This window comes from Cicer arietinum, chromosome 7 (assembly GCF_000331145.2).
Source record: "Cicer arietinum cultivar CDC Frontier isolate Library 1 chromosome 7, Cicar.CDCFrontier_v2.0, whole genome shotgun sequence".
Classification (NCBI taxonomy): domain Eukaryota; kingdom Viridiplantae; phylum Streptophyta; class Magnoliopsida; order Fabales; family Fabaceae; genus Cicer; species Cicer arietinum.
The window spans coordinates 39,672,187-39,691,992 of NC_021166.2; positions in this window are offsets into that span (position 1 = coordinate 39,672,187).

Consider the following 19,806-nt stretch of genomic DNA (forward strand, 5'->3'; position numbering starts at 1 on the left):
AATCGATTTGCCAATCGATTATCGTGTGTCTTGTTTTTCTTGAATCTTGAAACTATATAAGACAATCGATAATCGATTTCGTAATCGATTGCAGATGTTATGTTCAAACTGAAACACATATCAATCGATTCCATAATCGATTTATCAAATCTTCATAATCGATTAACAAATACTTAAAATCGATTTGGTCACACGCTCAGAGTTCACTGGGTTTTCAAAAGGTTTTGTCAATCGATTTGCCAATCGATTGAGTTTAAGTCAGTGACTCAGCTATTTTGATACTAATCGACGTGCCAATCGATTTGTATGTATTTGTCTGAAAACGTTCTTACCTGGGATTTGGTTCAATCGATTTCCCAATCGATTTCGACCAAATTTAACTTGATTGAAATATTACAACATAGATTGTCCAATCGATTTGTATGTCACAGGAAAAGTTATTTTGCAAGTGATTTTTAAGTAATCGATTTGCCAATCGATTACCCTTAAAACTGGGTTTCCACTGTGACTTATCCAATCGATTTCCCAATCGATTTATTTCAATCAGGTTTACTTTGTGAATTGTATAATCGATTTGTCAATCGATTACCCTCAAAACTGGGGTGCCACTGACTTGTGCATTTTCAATTTCTAATTCAGTCAGTCGATTGCCCAATCGATTATACCAACACAAACAGTTGTGTTTCCTTACACCTTTGTTATGAAATCGATTTCCCAATCGATTTATATATTCAGAATTCAACTTTTGTTGATTTCTTGTGTTTCAAGCAACCTGTTCCAAGTGTGTAGGATTTGATTGTTGTTCCTGAAATCTTGCTCAATTCAAATATTAGATTTATCATGTATTGTATGAACATTGTTGAATTATTAATTATGTCAAAATTAGGAATCAAAGGATCAAAATCCAACACTACGGAGGATGAAAATGACCTAAATGTTAATCCACTGACACAAATGAATTTATAGGAACCAATTAATTGGTTAAAAACAGTAATTGGACAACAATAAGCCTGGGGAGGACAAAAATGACCTAAATGTTAATCGAATGACACAAATGAACTTATTGGATGCACGTGATTGGTTAAAAACCCTAATGGGACAAGAATAAGCTAAGAGAGGACGAAAATGACCTAAATGTTAATCCAACGACACAAATGAACTTATTTGATGCATAAGATTAGTTAAAAACCCTAATTGGACTAGAACAAGCCTAGGGAGGAAGAAAACGACCTAAATGTTAATACAATGACATAAATGAACTTATTGGATGCACGAGATTGGTTAAAAACCCTATTCGGACTAGAATAAGCACCTAAAAGTTAATCCAACGACACAAATGAACTTATTTGATGCATAAGATTAGTTAAAAACCCTAATTGGACTAGAACAAGCCTAGGGAGGAAGAAAACGACCTAAATGTTAATACAATGACATAAATGAACTTATTGGATGCACGAGATTGGTTAAAAACCCTATTCGGACTAGAATAAGCACCTAAAAGTTAATCCAACGACACAAATGAACTTATTTGATGCATAAGATTAGTTAAAAACCCTAATTGGACTAGAACAAGCCTAGGGAGGAAGAAAACGACCTAAATGTTAATACAATGACATAAATGAACTTATTGGATGCACGAGATTGGTTAAAAACCCTATTCGGACTAGAATAAGCACCTAAAAGTTAATCCAACGACACAAATGAACTTATTTGATGCATAAGATTAGTTAAAAACCCTAATTGGACTAGAACAAGCCTAGGGAGGAAGAAAACGACCTAAATGTTAATACAATGACATAAATGAACTTATTGGATGCACGAGATTGGTTAAAAACCCTATTCGGACTAGAATAAGCACCTAAAAGTTAATCCAACGACACAAATGAACTTATTTGATGCATAAGATTAGTTAAAAACCCTAATTGGACTAGAACAAGCCTAGGGAGGAAGAAAACGACCTAAATGTTAATACAATGACATAAATGAACTTATTGGATGCACGAGATTGGTTAAAAACCCTATTCGGACTAGAATAAGCACCTAAAAGTTAATCCAACGACACAAATGAACTTATTTGATGCATAAGATTAGTTAAAAACCCTAATTGGACTAGAACAAGCCTAGGGAGGAAGAAAACGACCTAAATGTTAATACAATGACATAAATGAACTTATTGGATGCACGAGATTGGTTAAAAACCCTATTCGGACTAGAATAAGCACCTAAAAGTTAATCCAACGACACAAATGAACTTATTTGATGCATAAGATTAGTTAAAAACCCTAATTGGACTAGAACAAGCCTAGGGAGGAAGAAAACGACCTAAATGTTAATACAATGACATAAATGAACTTATTGGATGCACGAGATTGGTTAAAAACCCTATTCGGACTAGAATAAGCACCTAAAAGTTAATCCAACGACACAAATGAACTTATTTGATGCATAAGATTAGTTAAAAACCCTAATTGGACTAGAACAAGCCTAGGGAGGAAGAAAACGACCTAAATGTTAATACAATGACATAAATGAACTTATTGGATGCACGAGATTGGTTAAAAACCCTATTCGGACTAGAATAAGCACCTAAAAGTTAATCCAACGACACAAATGAACTTATTTGATGCATAAGATTAGTTAAAAACCCTAATTGGACTAGAACAAGCCTAGGGAGGAAGAAAACGACCTAAATGTTAATACAATGACATAAATGAACTTATTGGATGCACGAGATTGGTTAAAAACCCTATTCGGACTAGAATAAGCACCTAAAAGTTAATCCAACGACACAAATGAACTTATTTGATGCATAAGATTAGTTAAAAACCCTAATTGGACTAGAACAAGCCTAGGGAGGAAGAAAACGACCTAAATGTTAATACAATGACATAAATGAACTTATTGGATGCACGAGATTGGTTAAAAACCCTATTCGGACTAGAATAAGCACCTAAAAGTTAATCCAACGACACAAATGAACTTATTTGATGCATAAGATTAGTTAAAAACCCTAATTGGACTAGAACAAGCCTAGGGAGGAAGAAAACGACCTAAATGTTAATACAATGACATAAATGAACTTATTGGATGCACGAGATTGGTTAAAAACCCTATTCGGACTAGAATAAGCACCTAAAAGTTAATCCAACGACACAAATGAACTTATTTGATGCATAAGATTAGTTAAAAACCCTAATTGGACTAGAACAAGCCTAGGGAGGAAGAAAACGACCTAAATGTTAATACAATGACATAAATGAACTTATTGGATGCACGAGATTGGTTAAAAACCCTATTCGGACTAGAATAAGCACCTAAAAGTTAATCCAACGACACAAATGAACTTATTTGATGCATAAGATTAGTTAAAAACCCTAATTGGACTAGAACAAGCCTAGGGAGGAAGAAAACGACCTAAATGTTAATACAATGACATAAATGAACTTATTGGATGCACGAGATTGGTTAAAAACCCTATTCGGACTAGAATAAGCACCTAAAAGTTAATCCAACGACACAAATGAACTTATTTGATGCATAAGATTAGTTAAAAACCCTAATTGGACTAGAACAAGCCTAGGGAGGAAGAAAACGACCTAAATGTTAATACAATGACATAAATGAACTTATTGGATGCACGAGATTGGTTAAAAACCCTATTCGGACTAGAATAAGCACCTAAAAGTTAATCCAACGACACAAATGAACTTATTTGATGCATAAGATTAGTTAAAAACCCTAATTGGACTAGAACAAGCCTAGGGAGGAAGAAAACGACCTAAATGTTAATACAATGACATAAATGAACTTATTGGATGCACGAGATTGGTTAAAAACCCTATTCGGACTAGAATAAGCACCTAAAAGTTAATCCAACGACACAAATGAACTTATTTGATGCATAAGATTAGTTAAAAACCCTAATTGGACTAGAACAAGCCTAGGGAGGAAGAAAACGACCTAAATGTTAATACAATGACATAAATGAACTTATTGGATGCACGAGATTGGTTAAAAACCCTATTCGGACTAGAATAAGCACCTAAAAGTTAATCCAACGACACAAATGAACTTATTTGATGCATAAGATTAGTTAAAAACCCTAATTGGACTAGAACAAGCCTAGGGAGGAAGAAAACGACCTAAATGTTAATACAATGACATAAATGAACTTATTGGATGCACGAGATTGGTTAAAAACCCTATTCGGACTAGAATAAGCACCTAAAAGTTAATCCAACGACACAAATGAACTTATTTGATGCATAAGATTAGTTAAAAACCCTAATTGGACTAGAACAAGCCTAGGGAGGAAGAAAACGACCTAAATGTTAATACAATGACATAAATGAACTTATTGGATGCACGAGATTGGTTAAAAACCCTATTCGGACTAGAATAAGCACCTAAAAGTTAATCCAACGACACAAATGAACTTATTTGATGCATAAGATTAGTTAAAAACCCTAATTGGACTAGAACAAGCCTAGGGAGGAAGAAAACGACCTAAATGTTAATACAATGACATAAATGAACTTATTGGATGCACGAGATTGGTTAAAAACCCTATTCGGACTAGAATAAGCACCTAAAAGTTAATCCAACGACACAAATGAACTTATTTGATGCATAAGATTAGTTAAAAACCCTAATTGGACTAGAACAAGCCTAGGGAGGAAGAAAACGACCTAAATGTTAATACAATGACATAAATGAACTTATTGGATGCACGAGATTGGTTAAAAACCCTATTCGGACTAGAATAAGCACCTAAAAGTTAATCCAACGACACAAATGAACTTATTTGATGCATAAGATTAGTTAAAAACCCTAATTGGACTAGAACAAGCCTAGGGAGGAAGAAAACGACCTAAATGTTAATACAATGACATAAATGAACTTATTGGAGGCTCAAGATTGGTTAAAATCCCTAATTGGACAAGAATAAGCCTAGGGAGGACGAAAATGACCAAGTGTTAATCCAATGACACAAATGAAATTATTGGATGCACAAGATTGATTAAAAACCCTACTTGGACAAGAATAATCCAAGAGAGGACGAAAATGACTGAAATCTTCATCCATTGACACAAATAAACTTATTGGACACACAAGATTGGTTAAAAACCCGAATTGAAACCCTTATTGGACAAGAATAAGTCTAGGGAGGACGAAAATGACCTAAGGGTTAATCCAATGACACAAATGAACTTATTGGATGCACAAGATTGGTTAAAAACCCTAATTGGAAAAGAATAAGCTAAGAGAGGACGAAAATGACCGAAATGTTCATCCATTGACACAAATAAACTTATTGGACACACAAGATTGGTTAAAAACCCTAATTGGACAAGAACAAGCCTAGGGAGGAAGAAAACGACCTAAATGTTAATCCAGTGACACAAATGAACTTATTGGATGCACAAGATTGGTTAAAAACCCTATTCGGACTAGAATAAGCCTAGGGAGGACGAAAATGACCTAAAAGTTAATCCAATGAAACAAATGAACTTATTGGAAGCAAATAATTGGTTAAAAACCCTAATGGGACAAGAATAAGCTAAGGGAGGACGAAAATGACCGAAATGTTCATCCATTGACACAAATAAACTTATTGGAGGCACAAGATTTGTTAAAAACCCTAATTGGATTAGAATAAGCCTTGGGAGTACGAAAATGACCTAAATATTAATCCAATGAGACAAATGACTTTATTGGATGTACATGATTGGTTACATCCCCTAATTGGACAAGAATAAGCCATGGGAAGACGAAAATGACCTAAATGTTCGTCCAATGACACAAATGAACTTATTTGATGCACAAGATTAGTTAAAAACCCTAATTGGACTAGAATAAGCCTAGGGACGACGAACATAACGTAAATGATAATCGAATGACACAAATGAACTTATTGAATACACAAGATTGGTTAAAAACCCTAATTGGACAAGAATAAGGCTCGTGAGGACGAAAATAACGTAAATGTTAATCCAATGACACAAATGAACTTATTGAATGCACAAGATTGGTTAAAAACCCTAATTGGACTAGAATAAGCCTAGGGACGACGAACATAACGTAAATGATAATCGAATGACACAAATGAACTTATTTGATGCACAAGATTGGTTAAAAACCCTAATTGGAAAAGAATAAGCTAAGAGAGGACGAAAATGACCGAAATGTTCATCCATTGACACAAAAAAAACTTATTGGATGCACAAGATTTGTTAAAAACGCTAATTGGACTAGAATTAGCCTTGGGAGATCGAAAATGACCTAAATATTAATCCAATGACATAAATGACTTTATTGGATGCACATGATCGGTTACATCCCTTAATTGGACAAAAATAAGCTAAGGGAGGACAAAAATGACCTAAAAGTTTATCCAATGACACAAAAGAACTTATTGGATGCACAAGATTGGTTAAAAACTCTAATTGGACAAGAATTCGCCAGAAGAGTTACGCGGACAAGCGTCGCAGACTTTTGGAATTCGAACAGGGTGACCATGTATTTCTGAGAGTCACACCTACTACTGGAGTAGGTAGAGCCTTGAAATCGAAGAAGTTGACTCCGAAATTCATTGGACCATATCAGATTTCTGCACGAATTGGGCCGGTTGCTTATCGGATTGCATTACCTCCGATACTGTCCAATATCCATGACGTGTTTCATGTGTCGCAGTTGAGGAAATATCTCGCAGATCCATCTCACGTGATCGAACCAGACACAATCCAGCTAAAGGATAACCTGTCGTTCGAAGTACCACCCGTGAGAATTGATGACAGGAAGATTAAGCGGTTGAGGACCAAGGATGTTTCGTTGGTCAAGGTGATCTGGAACCCAATTACTGGAGATGCGACTTGGGAACTGGAGAGCAAGATGAGGGAACAACACCCAGAGTTATTTATCGATGCATAGTTTCGAGGACGAAACTAATTTTAGGGGGGGAGTAATGTAAGACCCATAATTTTAAAGTACCTTTTATGTATTTTTGGTATATTTTGGATTTTGGCTCGGAGGCTTTTAAGCCAAAGTTAATAATATTTTGGAGTTTTATAATCAAAAAGATATTTCGATGCCAATTAGAATTTCTCGTCGATAAATAAATTGAATTTAACTGCGGAAAATCCTTTACGGAGAATTTAAGGCGTTTCGGGTGAAACGGTAATTTAATAAATATCTAGATTTTGAGATATTTGTTAAGTTATATTTATTATATTTATATATGTTTGTTTGGAGGGAAAAAGAAAGGAAAACTAGAAGGAAGGAAAAGGAAAAGAAAATAGTATAAAAAGGAAGAAAGGAAAAACAAAGGAAAGAAAAACAAAGGAAGGAAATTCTAAAATTTCCATCTCCTTCCTCTGAGCCTCACGCAAGCAACCCAAAAATCCATCCTTCTCCATTTTTCGTTTTCGTTGCTTCCTTTCCTTCAAAACTAGTGACCCAAGGTTGGGTGTGAGTTAGATCAAGGTTTTCGCAACTCCACTCTTCCTCTTTGATTCGAAAACGAAGAAAAACGGTTTTGAGATCCAAACACAAACCCCTCTGTTTCTTCTAGATCCAAACCTCATTTCTCGAAGAGATAGAAGGGAAAGTTGCTCACCACCACGCTACGGTGCTAGTGAACTAATTTGGAAGCGGCGTTGCGAGCGGAGATTTTACCGGAATTACTCGCGGTACCGGAAACGCGCGTTAAAGCTAACGTTGAGGTAAGGGCTCCTTCCAAACTTCTAGCTTGCATTAGGGACTTATCTGTAGTTGTGTGGGAAGGAATTTGTTAGGGTTAAATGTATCGATTTGGGGAAAAACGAAACTAGTGCGTTATGGGTAAAAACCTTAGAGTTAGGTTTTGTTTATAGTGATGAATGTTTCGTGGTAAATGAAATTTGATGTATCTGGGTGTTATGTTGCGTGATTTGTGTTCGTTGTATTTGGTGTGTTCGTACTTGATGTTTGTTAATTGGTGTGGTTGTTGTGAATTATGGTTTGAATGTGAAAGTATGTTTGAATTTGTTTCTGTGGAATTTGAAAACCATTAGAGTTAAACGAGTATTAAAAATGGGGAATCTTTTAATACCTCGGTTTACTTAATGTGTATTTGAGGAAAATGTTTAAGTTAACTGGGCGTTGAGAATGGGGAATCTCTTAATGTCTCGGTTACTTAACTATCGTTTTTGAAAATCGTTTCGGTAAATGAGTATTAAGAATGGGGAATCTCTTAATGACTCGTTTACTGAATGTTTTGCGAGAAAATCGTTTAAGTCAAAAGTATATTAAGAATGGGGAATCTCTTAATATGACTGTTTGCTTAACGTTTTGTTTTGAAAATCATTAAGTTAAATCGGTATTAAGAACGGGGAATCTCTTAATGACTTATTTAATTAATGTTGTTTGAAAGTCGTTTAAGTTAAATGGGTATTAAAAATGGGGAATCTTTTAATATCTGCATTTGCTTAACGATTGTTGTGAATGGAGTCTGTGTATGCTCATGCATTTCATTTGGTAAATTGTGTCGACCCGTGATAGGTGACACCTTGGTAAACTGTACTGACCCGTGATAGGTTGTACGTTTACGATTTACTATTTAGTAATTCGTGTTGACCCGTGATAGGTGACACCTTGGTAAACTGTACTGACCCGTGATAGGTGGTACGTTTACGAGTTACTATTTAGTAAATCGTGTTGACCCGTGATAGGTGACACCTTGGTAAACTGTACTGACCCGTGATAGGTGGTACATTTACGATTTACATTTTTGGTGAATTGTGCTGACCCGTGATAGGTGGCACCTAGGTAAACAGTACTGGTCTGTGATAGGCGGTACGTTTACGATTCCCGCTTTTTCTTTTAGTAAATCGTGTTGACCCGTGATAGGTGACACCTCGGTAAACTGTACTGACCCGTGATAGGTGGTACGTTTATGATTTACGCATTTTAGTAAATCGTGCTGACCCGTGATAGGTGGCACCTCGGTAATTGGTACTTTGGCCTGCGATAGGCGGTACAATTATGATTTACGGCCCTTCGAGGAGGGTTTTGGTTTGGAATTCCGAGTCCATGCATTTTGGCATATACGCATTGCATTAGGGTGCTTGGCACACGAGTCGTGTTTGATTGAGTTTTATGATTGAGTGATTTGAATTTGATTTATCGTGTTAATTGCGTTGAAAATGCTAAGTGTTATGTGTTGATTATTGTGTGTAAGTAAGATGGTTATCGAGATCCCAATTGCCGTGGTAATCGCGTAGAAATTGCTAAGTGTTAAGTTGTGAACTTGATTAGGAATGACTTAGGTTAATTCATGAATTTTTGGAAAAATGATCAGGGAAATCGATTTCCCAATCGATTGGTATTAAGTCAGGGGCTTGGCCAAATGAACAAAATCGATTAGCCAATCGATTTTGTAATCAGTTTTTCGAAAATCATTTACGAAATCGATTGCCCAATCGATTGGCCATTAAGTCAGGGGCTCAGCTATCCTGTCAATCGATTGCCCAATCGATTGAATCAAGCCAGAGTTCAAAATTTCACTAAAAACCTTCAGGAAATCGATTGGTATTAAGTCAGGGGCTCCGTTATCCTGTCAATCGATTGCCAAATCGATTGATTCAGCCCAGGATTCTATTTTCATTAAAAATCTTCACCCCAATCGATTGCCCAATCGATTTGCTTAGTGAAAATCCTCAGTTTTAGTTGTATGATTAATTGCTCATGAATCTATCCATGTCTTGTTTTATTATGTGTTAATTAGGAGATCGAGAACTGCATTTTACCTTCATTTTCATTGGCAATGTACTGTATGAACTTTTCGCATATTGAAAATCCTGTTAAGGTGCATGCTTAGTTGAAAAGTCGTTTTGAGCATTCAAAAACTTAATTGCTATGTGTTAACTATTATTTTCTGGTTGGTGACCCTTTACAACTATTGTGGAAATCTGGGCTTTGCCCTCAGATGCGAGTCAGGACGGTCCTACCGGTTCGTACCCTACGGACGGGAATGGAGATGGGAACGCGTGATAGCAGTTACATTAGGAGGATCTCACGGGGAACGCGTGATTGCAGTTACATTATGGTTTTTAATTACTTTTGAAAAAAAAAATATACCCTCGCTTTGAAAAACGGGGTGTTACATTAATCGAATGACACAAATGAACTTATTGGATTTACAAGATTTCTTAAAAACATTAATTGGACAAGAATAAGCCTAGGGGGGACGAAAATGACCTAAATGTTCATCCAATGACACAAATGAACTTATTGGATTTACAAGATTTCTTAAAAACATTAATTGGACAAGAATAAGCCTTGGGGGGACGAAAATGACCTAAATGTTCATCCAATGACACAAATGAACTTATTGGATGCACAAGATTGGACAAAAACCCTAATTGGACTAGTATAAACCTAGGGAGGACGAAAAAGACCTAAATGATGATCCGATGACACAAATGAACTTATTGGATGCACAAGAAAGGGTAAAAACCCTAATTGGACTAGAATTAGCCTAGGGAGGACGAAAATGACCTAAATGTTATCCAGTGACACAAATGAACTTATTGGATGCATAAGATTGGTTAAAAACCATAATTGGATAAGAATAAGCCTAGGGAGCACGAAAATGACCTAAATGTTCATCCAATGACACAAATGAACTTATTGGATGCACAAGATTAGTTAAAAACCCTAATTGGACAACAATAAGCCTTGGGAGGACGAAAATGACCTAAATGTTCATCCAATGACACAAACACACCTATTGAATGCACAAGATTGGTTACAAACCCTAATTGGACTAGAATAAACCTAGGGAGGACAAAAATGAGCTATATGTTAATCCAATGACACAAATAAACTTATCGGATGCACATAATTGGTTAAAAACCCTAATTAGACTAGAATAAACCTAGGGAGCATGAAAATAACCTAAATGTTAATCCATTGACACAAATGAACTTATTGGATGCACAAGATTGGTTACAAACCCTAATTGGACTAGAATTAGCCTAGGGAGGACGGAAATGACCTAAATGTTAATCGAATGACACAAATGAACTTATTGATTGGTTACAAACCCTAATTGGACTAGAATTAGCCTAGGGAGGACGGAAATGACCTAAATGTTAATCGAATGACACAAATGAACTTATTGATTGGTTACAAACCCTAATTGGACTAGAATAAACCTAGGGAGCACGAAAATGACCTAAATGTTAATCGAATGACACAAATGAACTTATTGGATGCACAAGTTTCCTTAAAAACATTAATTGGACAAGAATAAGCCTAGGGAGGACGAAAATGACCTAAATCTTCATCTAATGATACAAACACACCTATTGGATGCACAAGATTGGTCAAAAACCCTAATAGGACTAGTATAAACCTAAAGAGGACGAAAATGACCTAAATGTTGATCTGATGACACAAATGAACTTATTGGATGCACAAGAATGGGTAAAAACCCTATTTGGACTAGAATTAGCCTAGGGAGGACGAAAATGACCAAAATGTTTATCCAATGACACAAATGAACTTATTGGATGCATAAGATAGGTTAAAAACCATAATTGGACAAGAATAAGCCTAGGGAGCACGAAAATGACCTAAATGTTCATCCAATGACACAAATGAACTTATTGGATGCATAAGATAGGTTAAAAACCATAATTGGACAAGAATAAGCCTAGGGAGCACGAAAATGACCTAAATGTTCATCCAATGACACAAACACACCTATAGAATGCACAAGATTGGTTACAAACCCTAATTGGACTAGAATAAACCTAGGGAGGACAAAAATGAGCTAAATGTTAATCCAATGACACAAATAAACTTATCGGATGCACAAAATTGGTTAAAAACCCTAATTAGACTAGAATAAACCTAGGGAGCACGAAAATGACCTAAATGTTAATCCCATGACACAAATGAACTTATTGGATGCACAAGATTGGTTAAAAACCCTAATTGGACTAGAATAAACCTAGGTAGGACGAAAATGACCTAAATGTTAACCCAATGACACAAATGAACTTATTTGATGCACAAGATTGGTTAAAAACCCTAACTGGACAAGAATAAGCCTAGGGAGGATGAAAATGACCTAAATGTTTATCTTACGACACAAACACACCTATTGGATGCACCAGATTAGTTAAAAACCCTAATTGGACTAGAATAAACTTGGGGAGGACGAAAATGACCTAAATTTTAATCCGATGACACAAATGAACTTATTGGATGCACAAGAATGGGGAAAACCCCAATTGGACTAGAATAAGTGTAGGGAGGACGAAAATGACCTAAATGGTCATCCAATGACACAAACAAACCTAATGGATGCATAAGATTGGTTAAAAACGCTAATTGGACTTGAATAAACCTAGGGAGGACGAAAATGACCTAAATGTTAATCCAATGACACAAACACACTTGTCGGAAGCACAAGATTGGTTAAAAACCTTAATTGGACTAGAATAAACCTAGGGAGGATGAAAATGACCTAAATCTTCATCTAATGACAGAAACTTACCTATTGGATGCATAAGATTGGTTAAAAGTCCTAATTGGACTAGAATAAACCTAGGGACAACGAAAATGACCTAAATGTTCATTAAATGACATAAACACACCTATTGGATGCACAAGATTCTTTAAAAATCGTAATTGGACAAGAATAAGCCTAAGGAGAACGAAAAATGACCTATATGTTCATCAAATGAGACAAACACACCTATTGGATGCACAAGATGGGTTAAAAACCATAATTGGACTAGAATAAACCTAGGGAGATGAAAATGACCTAAATGTTCATCCAATGACACAAACACACTTATTGGATGCACAAGATTATTTAAAAACCCTAATTGGACAACAATAAGCCTAGGGAGCACGAAAATGACCTAAATGTTCATCCAACGACACAACTAAAATTTATTGGATGCACAAGATTAGTTAAAAACCCTAATTTGACAAGAATAAGCCTTAGGGAGGACGAAGATGACCTAAATGTTCATCTTTGACACAAACACACCTATTGGATGCACAAGATTGGTTAAAAACCCTAATTGGAGTAGAATAAACCTGGGGAGGATGAAAATGACCTAAATGTTGATCCAATATGTTCATCAAATGACATAAACACACCTATTGGATGCACAAGATTGTTTAAAAATCGTAATTGGACAAGAATAAGCCTAAGGAGAACGCAAAATGACCTATATGTTCATCAAATGAGACAAACACACCTATTGGATGCACAAGATGGCTTAAAAACCATAATTGGACTAGAATAATCCTAGGGATGACAAAAATATCCTAAATGTTTATCTAATAACACAAACACACCTATTGAATGCACAAGATTGGTTAAAAACCCTAATTGGACTAGAATAAACCTAGGGAGGACGAAAATGAGCTAAATGTTAATCCCATGACACAAATGAACTTATTGGATGCACAAGAATGGGTAAAAACCCTAATTGGACTAGAATAAGTCTAGGGAGGACGAAAATGACCTAAATGTTCATCTTATGACAAAAACACACCTATTGGATGCACAAGATTGGTTAAAAACCCTAATTGGACAAGAATAAGCATAGGGAGGACAAAAACGACCTAAATGCTCATCAAATGACACAAACACACCTATTGAATGCACAAGATTGGTTAAACACCCTAATTGGACAAGAATAAACCTAGGGAGGACGACAATGAGCTAAATGTTAATCCGATGACACAAATGAACTTATTGGATGCACAAGATTGGTTAAAAACCCTAATTGGATTAGATTAAACATAGGGAGCACGAAAATGACCTTAATGTAAATCGAATGACACAAATGAACTTATTGGATGCACAAGATTTCTTAAAAACATTAATTGGACAAGAATAAGCCTAGGGAGGACGAAAATGACCTAAATGTTCATCCAATGACACAAACACACTTATTGGATGCACAAGATTTCTTAAAAACATTAATTGGACAAGAATAAGCCTAGGGAGGACGAAAATGACCTAAATCTTCATCTAATGACACAAACTTACCTATTGGATGCACAAGATTGGTTAAAAGTCCTAATTGGACTAGAATAAACCTAGGGACAAAGAAAATGGCCTTAATGTTCATTAAATGACATAAACACACCTATTGGATGCACAAGATTGTTTAAAAACCCTTATTGGACATGAATAAGCCTACAGAGGACCAAAATGACCTAAATGTTCATCAAATGACACAAATGAACTTATTGGATGCAGAAGATTAGTTAAAAACACTAATTGGAGTGGAATAAGCATAGGGAGGACGAAAATGACCTAAATGTTCATCTTATGACACAAACACACCTATTGGATGCACAAGATTGATTAAAAACCCTAATTGGACTAGAATAAACCTAGGGAGGAAGAAAATGACCTAAATGTTAATACAATGACACAGATGAACTTATTGGATGCGAAAGAATAGTTACAAACCCCAATTGGAATAGATAAGTCTAAGGAGGACGAAAATGACCTAAATGTTCATCCAATGACACAAACACACCTATTGGATGCACAAGATTGGTTAAAAAACTTAATTGGACAAGAATAAGCCTAGGGACGACGAAAATGACCTAAATGTTCATCCAATGACACAAACACACCTATTGGATGCACAAGATTGGTTAAAAACCATAATTGGACAAGAATAAACCTAGGGAAGACAAAAATGACCTAAATGTTCATCCAATGATACAAACACACCTATTGGATTGACAAGATTGGTCAAAAACCCTAATTGGACTAGTATAAACCTAGGGAGGACGAAAATGACCTAAATGTTTATCTGATGACACAAATGAACTTATTGAATGCACAAGAATGGGTAAAAACCCTAATTGGACTAGAATTAGCCTAGGGAGGACGAAAATGACCTAAATTTTATCCAATGACACAAATGAACTTATTGGATGCAAAAGATTGGTTAAAAACCATAATTGGACAAGAATAAGCCTAGGGAGCACGAAAATGACCTAAATGTTCATCCAATGACACAAATGAACTTATTGGATGCATAAGATTAGTGAAAAACCCTAATTTGACAAGAATAAGCATAAGGGAGGACCAAAATGACCTAAATGCTCATCCAATGACACAAACACACCTATTGAATGCACACGATTTGTTAAAAACCCTAATTGGACTAGAATAAACCTAGGGAGGATGAAAATGAGCTAAATGTTAATTCAATGACACAAATGAACTTATTGGATGCACAACATTGGTTAAAAACCCTAATTGGACTAGAATAAACCTAGGGAGGATGAGAATGAGCTAAATGTTAATTCAATGACACAAATGAACTTATTGGATGCACAACATTGGTTAAAAACCCTAATTGGACTAGAATAAACCTAGGGAGGATGAGAATGAGCTAAATGTTAATTCAATGACACAAATGAACTTATTGGATGCACAACATTGGTTAAAAACCCTAATTGGACTAGAATAAACCCAGGGAGGATGAAAATGACCTAAATGTTCATCCAATCACACAAACACACCTATTGGATGCACAAGATTATTTAAAAACCGTAATTGGACAAGAATAAGCCTAACGACAAAAAAAAATGACCTATATGTTCATCAAATGAGACAAACACACCTATTGGATGCACAAGATGGCTTAAAAACCATAATTGGACTAGAATAAACCTAGGGATGACAAAAATATCCTAAATGTTCATCCAATGACACAAACACACTTATTGGATGCACAAGATTATTTAAAAACCCTAATTGGACAAGAATAAATCTAGGGAGGACGAAAACGACCTAAATGTTCATCCAATGACACAAACACACTTATTGGATGCACAAGATTATTTAAAAACCCTAATTGGACAACAATAAGCCGAGGGAGGACGAAAATGAGCTAAATGTTCATCCAACGACACAAATGAATTTATTGGATGCACAAGATTAGTTAAAAACCCTAATTTGACAAGAATAAGCCTAAGGGAGGACGAAAATGACCTCAATGTTCCTCTTATGACACCAACACACCTATTGGATGCACAAGATTTGTTAAAAACCCTAATTGGACAAGAATAAGCCTAGGGAGGACAAAAATGACCTAAATATTTATCCAATAACACAAACCCACCTATTGAATGCACAACATTGGTTAAAAACCCTAATTGGACTAGAATAAACCTAGGGAGGTCGAAAATGAGCTAAATGTTAATCCCATGACACAAATGAACTTATTGGATGGGCAAGATTGGTTAAAAACCCTAATTGGACTAGAATAATCCTAGGGAGCACGAAAATGACGTAAACGTTAATCGAATGACACAAATGAACTTATTGGATGGACAAGATTGCTAAAAAAAAACATTAATTGGACAAGAATAAGCCTTGGGAGGACGAAAATGACCTAAATCTTCATCTAATGACACAAACACACCTATTGGATGCACAAGATTGGTTAAAAGCCCTAATTGGACTAGAATAAACCTAGGGAGGACGAAAATGACCTAAATGTTAATCCAATGACACATATGAATTTATTGGATGCGAAAGAATAGGCAAAAACCCTAATTGCACTAGAATAAGCCTAGGGAGGACGAAAATGACCTAAATGTTCATCTTATGACAAAAACACACCTATAGGATGCACAAGATTGGTTAACAACCCTAATTGGACTAGAATAAACCTAAGGAGGACGAAAAAGACCTAAATGTTAATCCAATGACACAAATGAACTTATTGGATGCACAAGATTGGTTAAAAACCCTAATTGGACTGGAATAAACCTTGGGAGCACAAAAATGACCTAAATGTTAATCGAATGACACAAATGAACTTATTGGATTTACAAGATTTCTAAAAAACATTAATTGGACAAGAATAAGCCTAGGGAGGACGAAAATGACCTAAATCTTCATCTAATGACACAAACACACCTATTGGATGCACAAGATTGGACAAAAACCCTAATTGGACTAGTATAAACATAGGGAGGACGAAAATGACCTAAATGTTTATCCAATGACACAAATGAACTTATTGGACGCACAAGATTGGTTAAAAACCCTAATTGGACTAGAATAAGCCTTGGGAGCACGAAAATGACCAAAATGTTTATCCAATGACATAAATGAACTTTTTGGATGCACAAGATTGGTTGAAAACCCTAATTGGACTAGAATAAGCCTTGGGAGCACGAAAATGACCAAAATGTTTATCCGATGACACAAATGAACTTATTGGATGCACAAGAATGGGTAAAAACCCTAATTGGACTTGAATAAGTCTAGGGAGGACGAAAATCACCTAAATGTTCATCCAATGAACAAAACTCACCTATTGGATGCACAAGATTTGTTAAAAACCGTAATTGGACTAGAATAAACCTAGGGAGGACAAAAATGACCTAAATGTTCATCCAATGACACAAATGAACTTATTGGATGCACAAGATTGGTTAAAAACCCTAATTGGACAAGAATAAGCCTAGGGAGGACGAAAATGACCTAAATGTTCATCTAATGACACAAACACACCTATTGGATGCACAATATTATTTAAAAACCCTAATTGGACAATTATAAGCCTAAGGAGCTGGAAAATGACCTAATGAACTTATTGGATGCACAAGATTAGTTAAAAACCCTAATTTGACAGGAATAAGCCTAGGGAGGACGAAAATGATATAAATGTTCATCCAATGACATAAACACACCTATTGGATGCACAAGATTGGTTCAAAATCCTAATTGGACAACAATGGGCCTAGGGAGGACAAAAATAACCTAAATGTTCATCCAATGACACAAACACACCTATTGGATGCACAAGATTGGTTAAAAACCCTAATTGGAAAAGAATAAGCCTACGGAGGACGAAAATGACCTAAATGTTCATCCAATGACACAAACACACCTATTGGATGCACAAGATTGGTTAAAAACCCTAATTGGACTAGAATAAACCTAGGGAGGACGAAAATGACCTAAATGTTTATTAAATGACCTAAACACACCTATTGGATGCACAAGATTGGTTAAAAACCCTAATTGGAAAAGAATAAGCCTACGGAGGACGAAAATGACCTAAATGTTCATCCAATGACACAAATGAACTTATTGGATGCATTAGATTAGTGAAAAACTTAATTGGACTAGAATAAACCTAGGGAAGACGAAAATGACTTAAATGTTCATCCAATGACACAAACACACCTATTGGATGCACAAGATTGGTTAAAAACACTAATTGGACAAGAATAAGCCTAGGGAGGACAAAAATGACCTAAATGTTAATCCGATGACACAAATGAACTTATTGGATGCACAAGATTGGTTAAAAACACTAATTGGACAAGAATAAGCCTAGGGAGGACAAAAATGACCTAAATGTTAATCCGATGACACAAATGAACTTATTGGATGCACAAGATTGGTTAAAAACACTAATTGGACAAGAATAAGCCTAGGGAGGACAAAAATGACCTAAATGTTAATCCGATGACACAAATGAACTTATTGGATGCACAAGATTGGTTAAAAACACTAATTGGACAAGAATAAGCCTAGGGAGGACAAAAATGACCTAAATGTTAATCCGATGACACAAATGAACTTATTGGATGCACAAGATTGGTTAAAAACACTAATTGGACAAGAATAAGCCTAGGGAGGACAAAAATGACCTAAATGTTAATCCGATGACACAAATGAACTTATTGGATGCACAAGATTGGTTAAAAACACTAATTGGACAAGAATAAGCCTAGGGAGGACAAAAATGACCTAAATGTTAATCCGATGACACAAATGAACTTATTGGATGCACAAGATTGGTTAAAAACACTAATTGGACAAGAATAAGCCTAGGGAGGACAAAAATGACCTAAATGTTAATCCGATGACACAAATGAACTTATTGGATGCACAAGATTGGTTAAAAACACTAATTGGACAAGAATAAGCCTAGGGAGGACGAAAATGACTTAAATGTTCATCCAATGACACAAACACACCTATTGGATGCACAAGATTGGTTAAAGACCCTAATTGAACTAGTATAAACCTAAGGAGGACGAAAATGACCTAAATGTTGATCCGATGACACAAATAAACTTATTGGATGCACAAGAATGGGTAAAAACCCAAATTGGATTAGAATTAGCCTCGGGAGGACGAAAATGACCTAAATGTTTATCCAATGACACAAATGAACTTATTAGATGCACAAGATTGGTTAAAATCCCTAATTTGACAAGAATAAGCCTAGGGAGGACGAAAATGACTTAAATGTTCATCTTATGACACAAACACTACAACTGGATGCACCAGATTGGTTAAAACCCCTAATTGGAGTAGAATAAACCTAGGGAGGACGAAAATGACCTAAATGTTAATCCTATGACACAAATGAACTTATTCGATGCACAAGAATGGGGAAAATCCTAATTGGACTAGAATAAGTGTAGGGAGGACGAAATGACCTAAATGGTCATCCAATGACACAAACAAACCTAAAGGATGCACAAGATTGGTTAAAAACCCTAATTGGACTACAATAAACCTAGGCAGGACGAAAATGACCTAAATGTTAACCCAATCACACAAATAAACTTATTTGATGCACAAGATTGGTTAAAAACCCTAGTTGGACAAGAATAAGCCTAGGGAGGACGAAAATGACCTAAATGTTCATCTTACGACACAAACACACCTAATGGACGCACCAGATTGGTTAAAAACCCTAATTGGACTAGAATAAACCTAGGGAAGACGAAAAT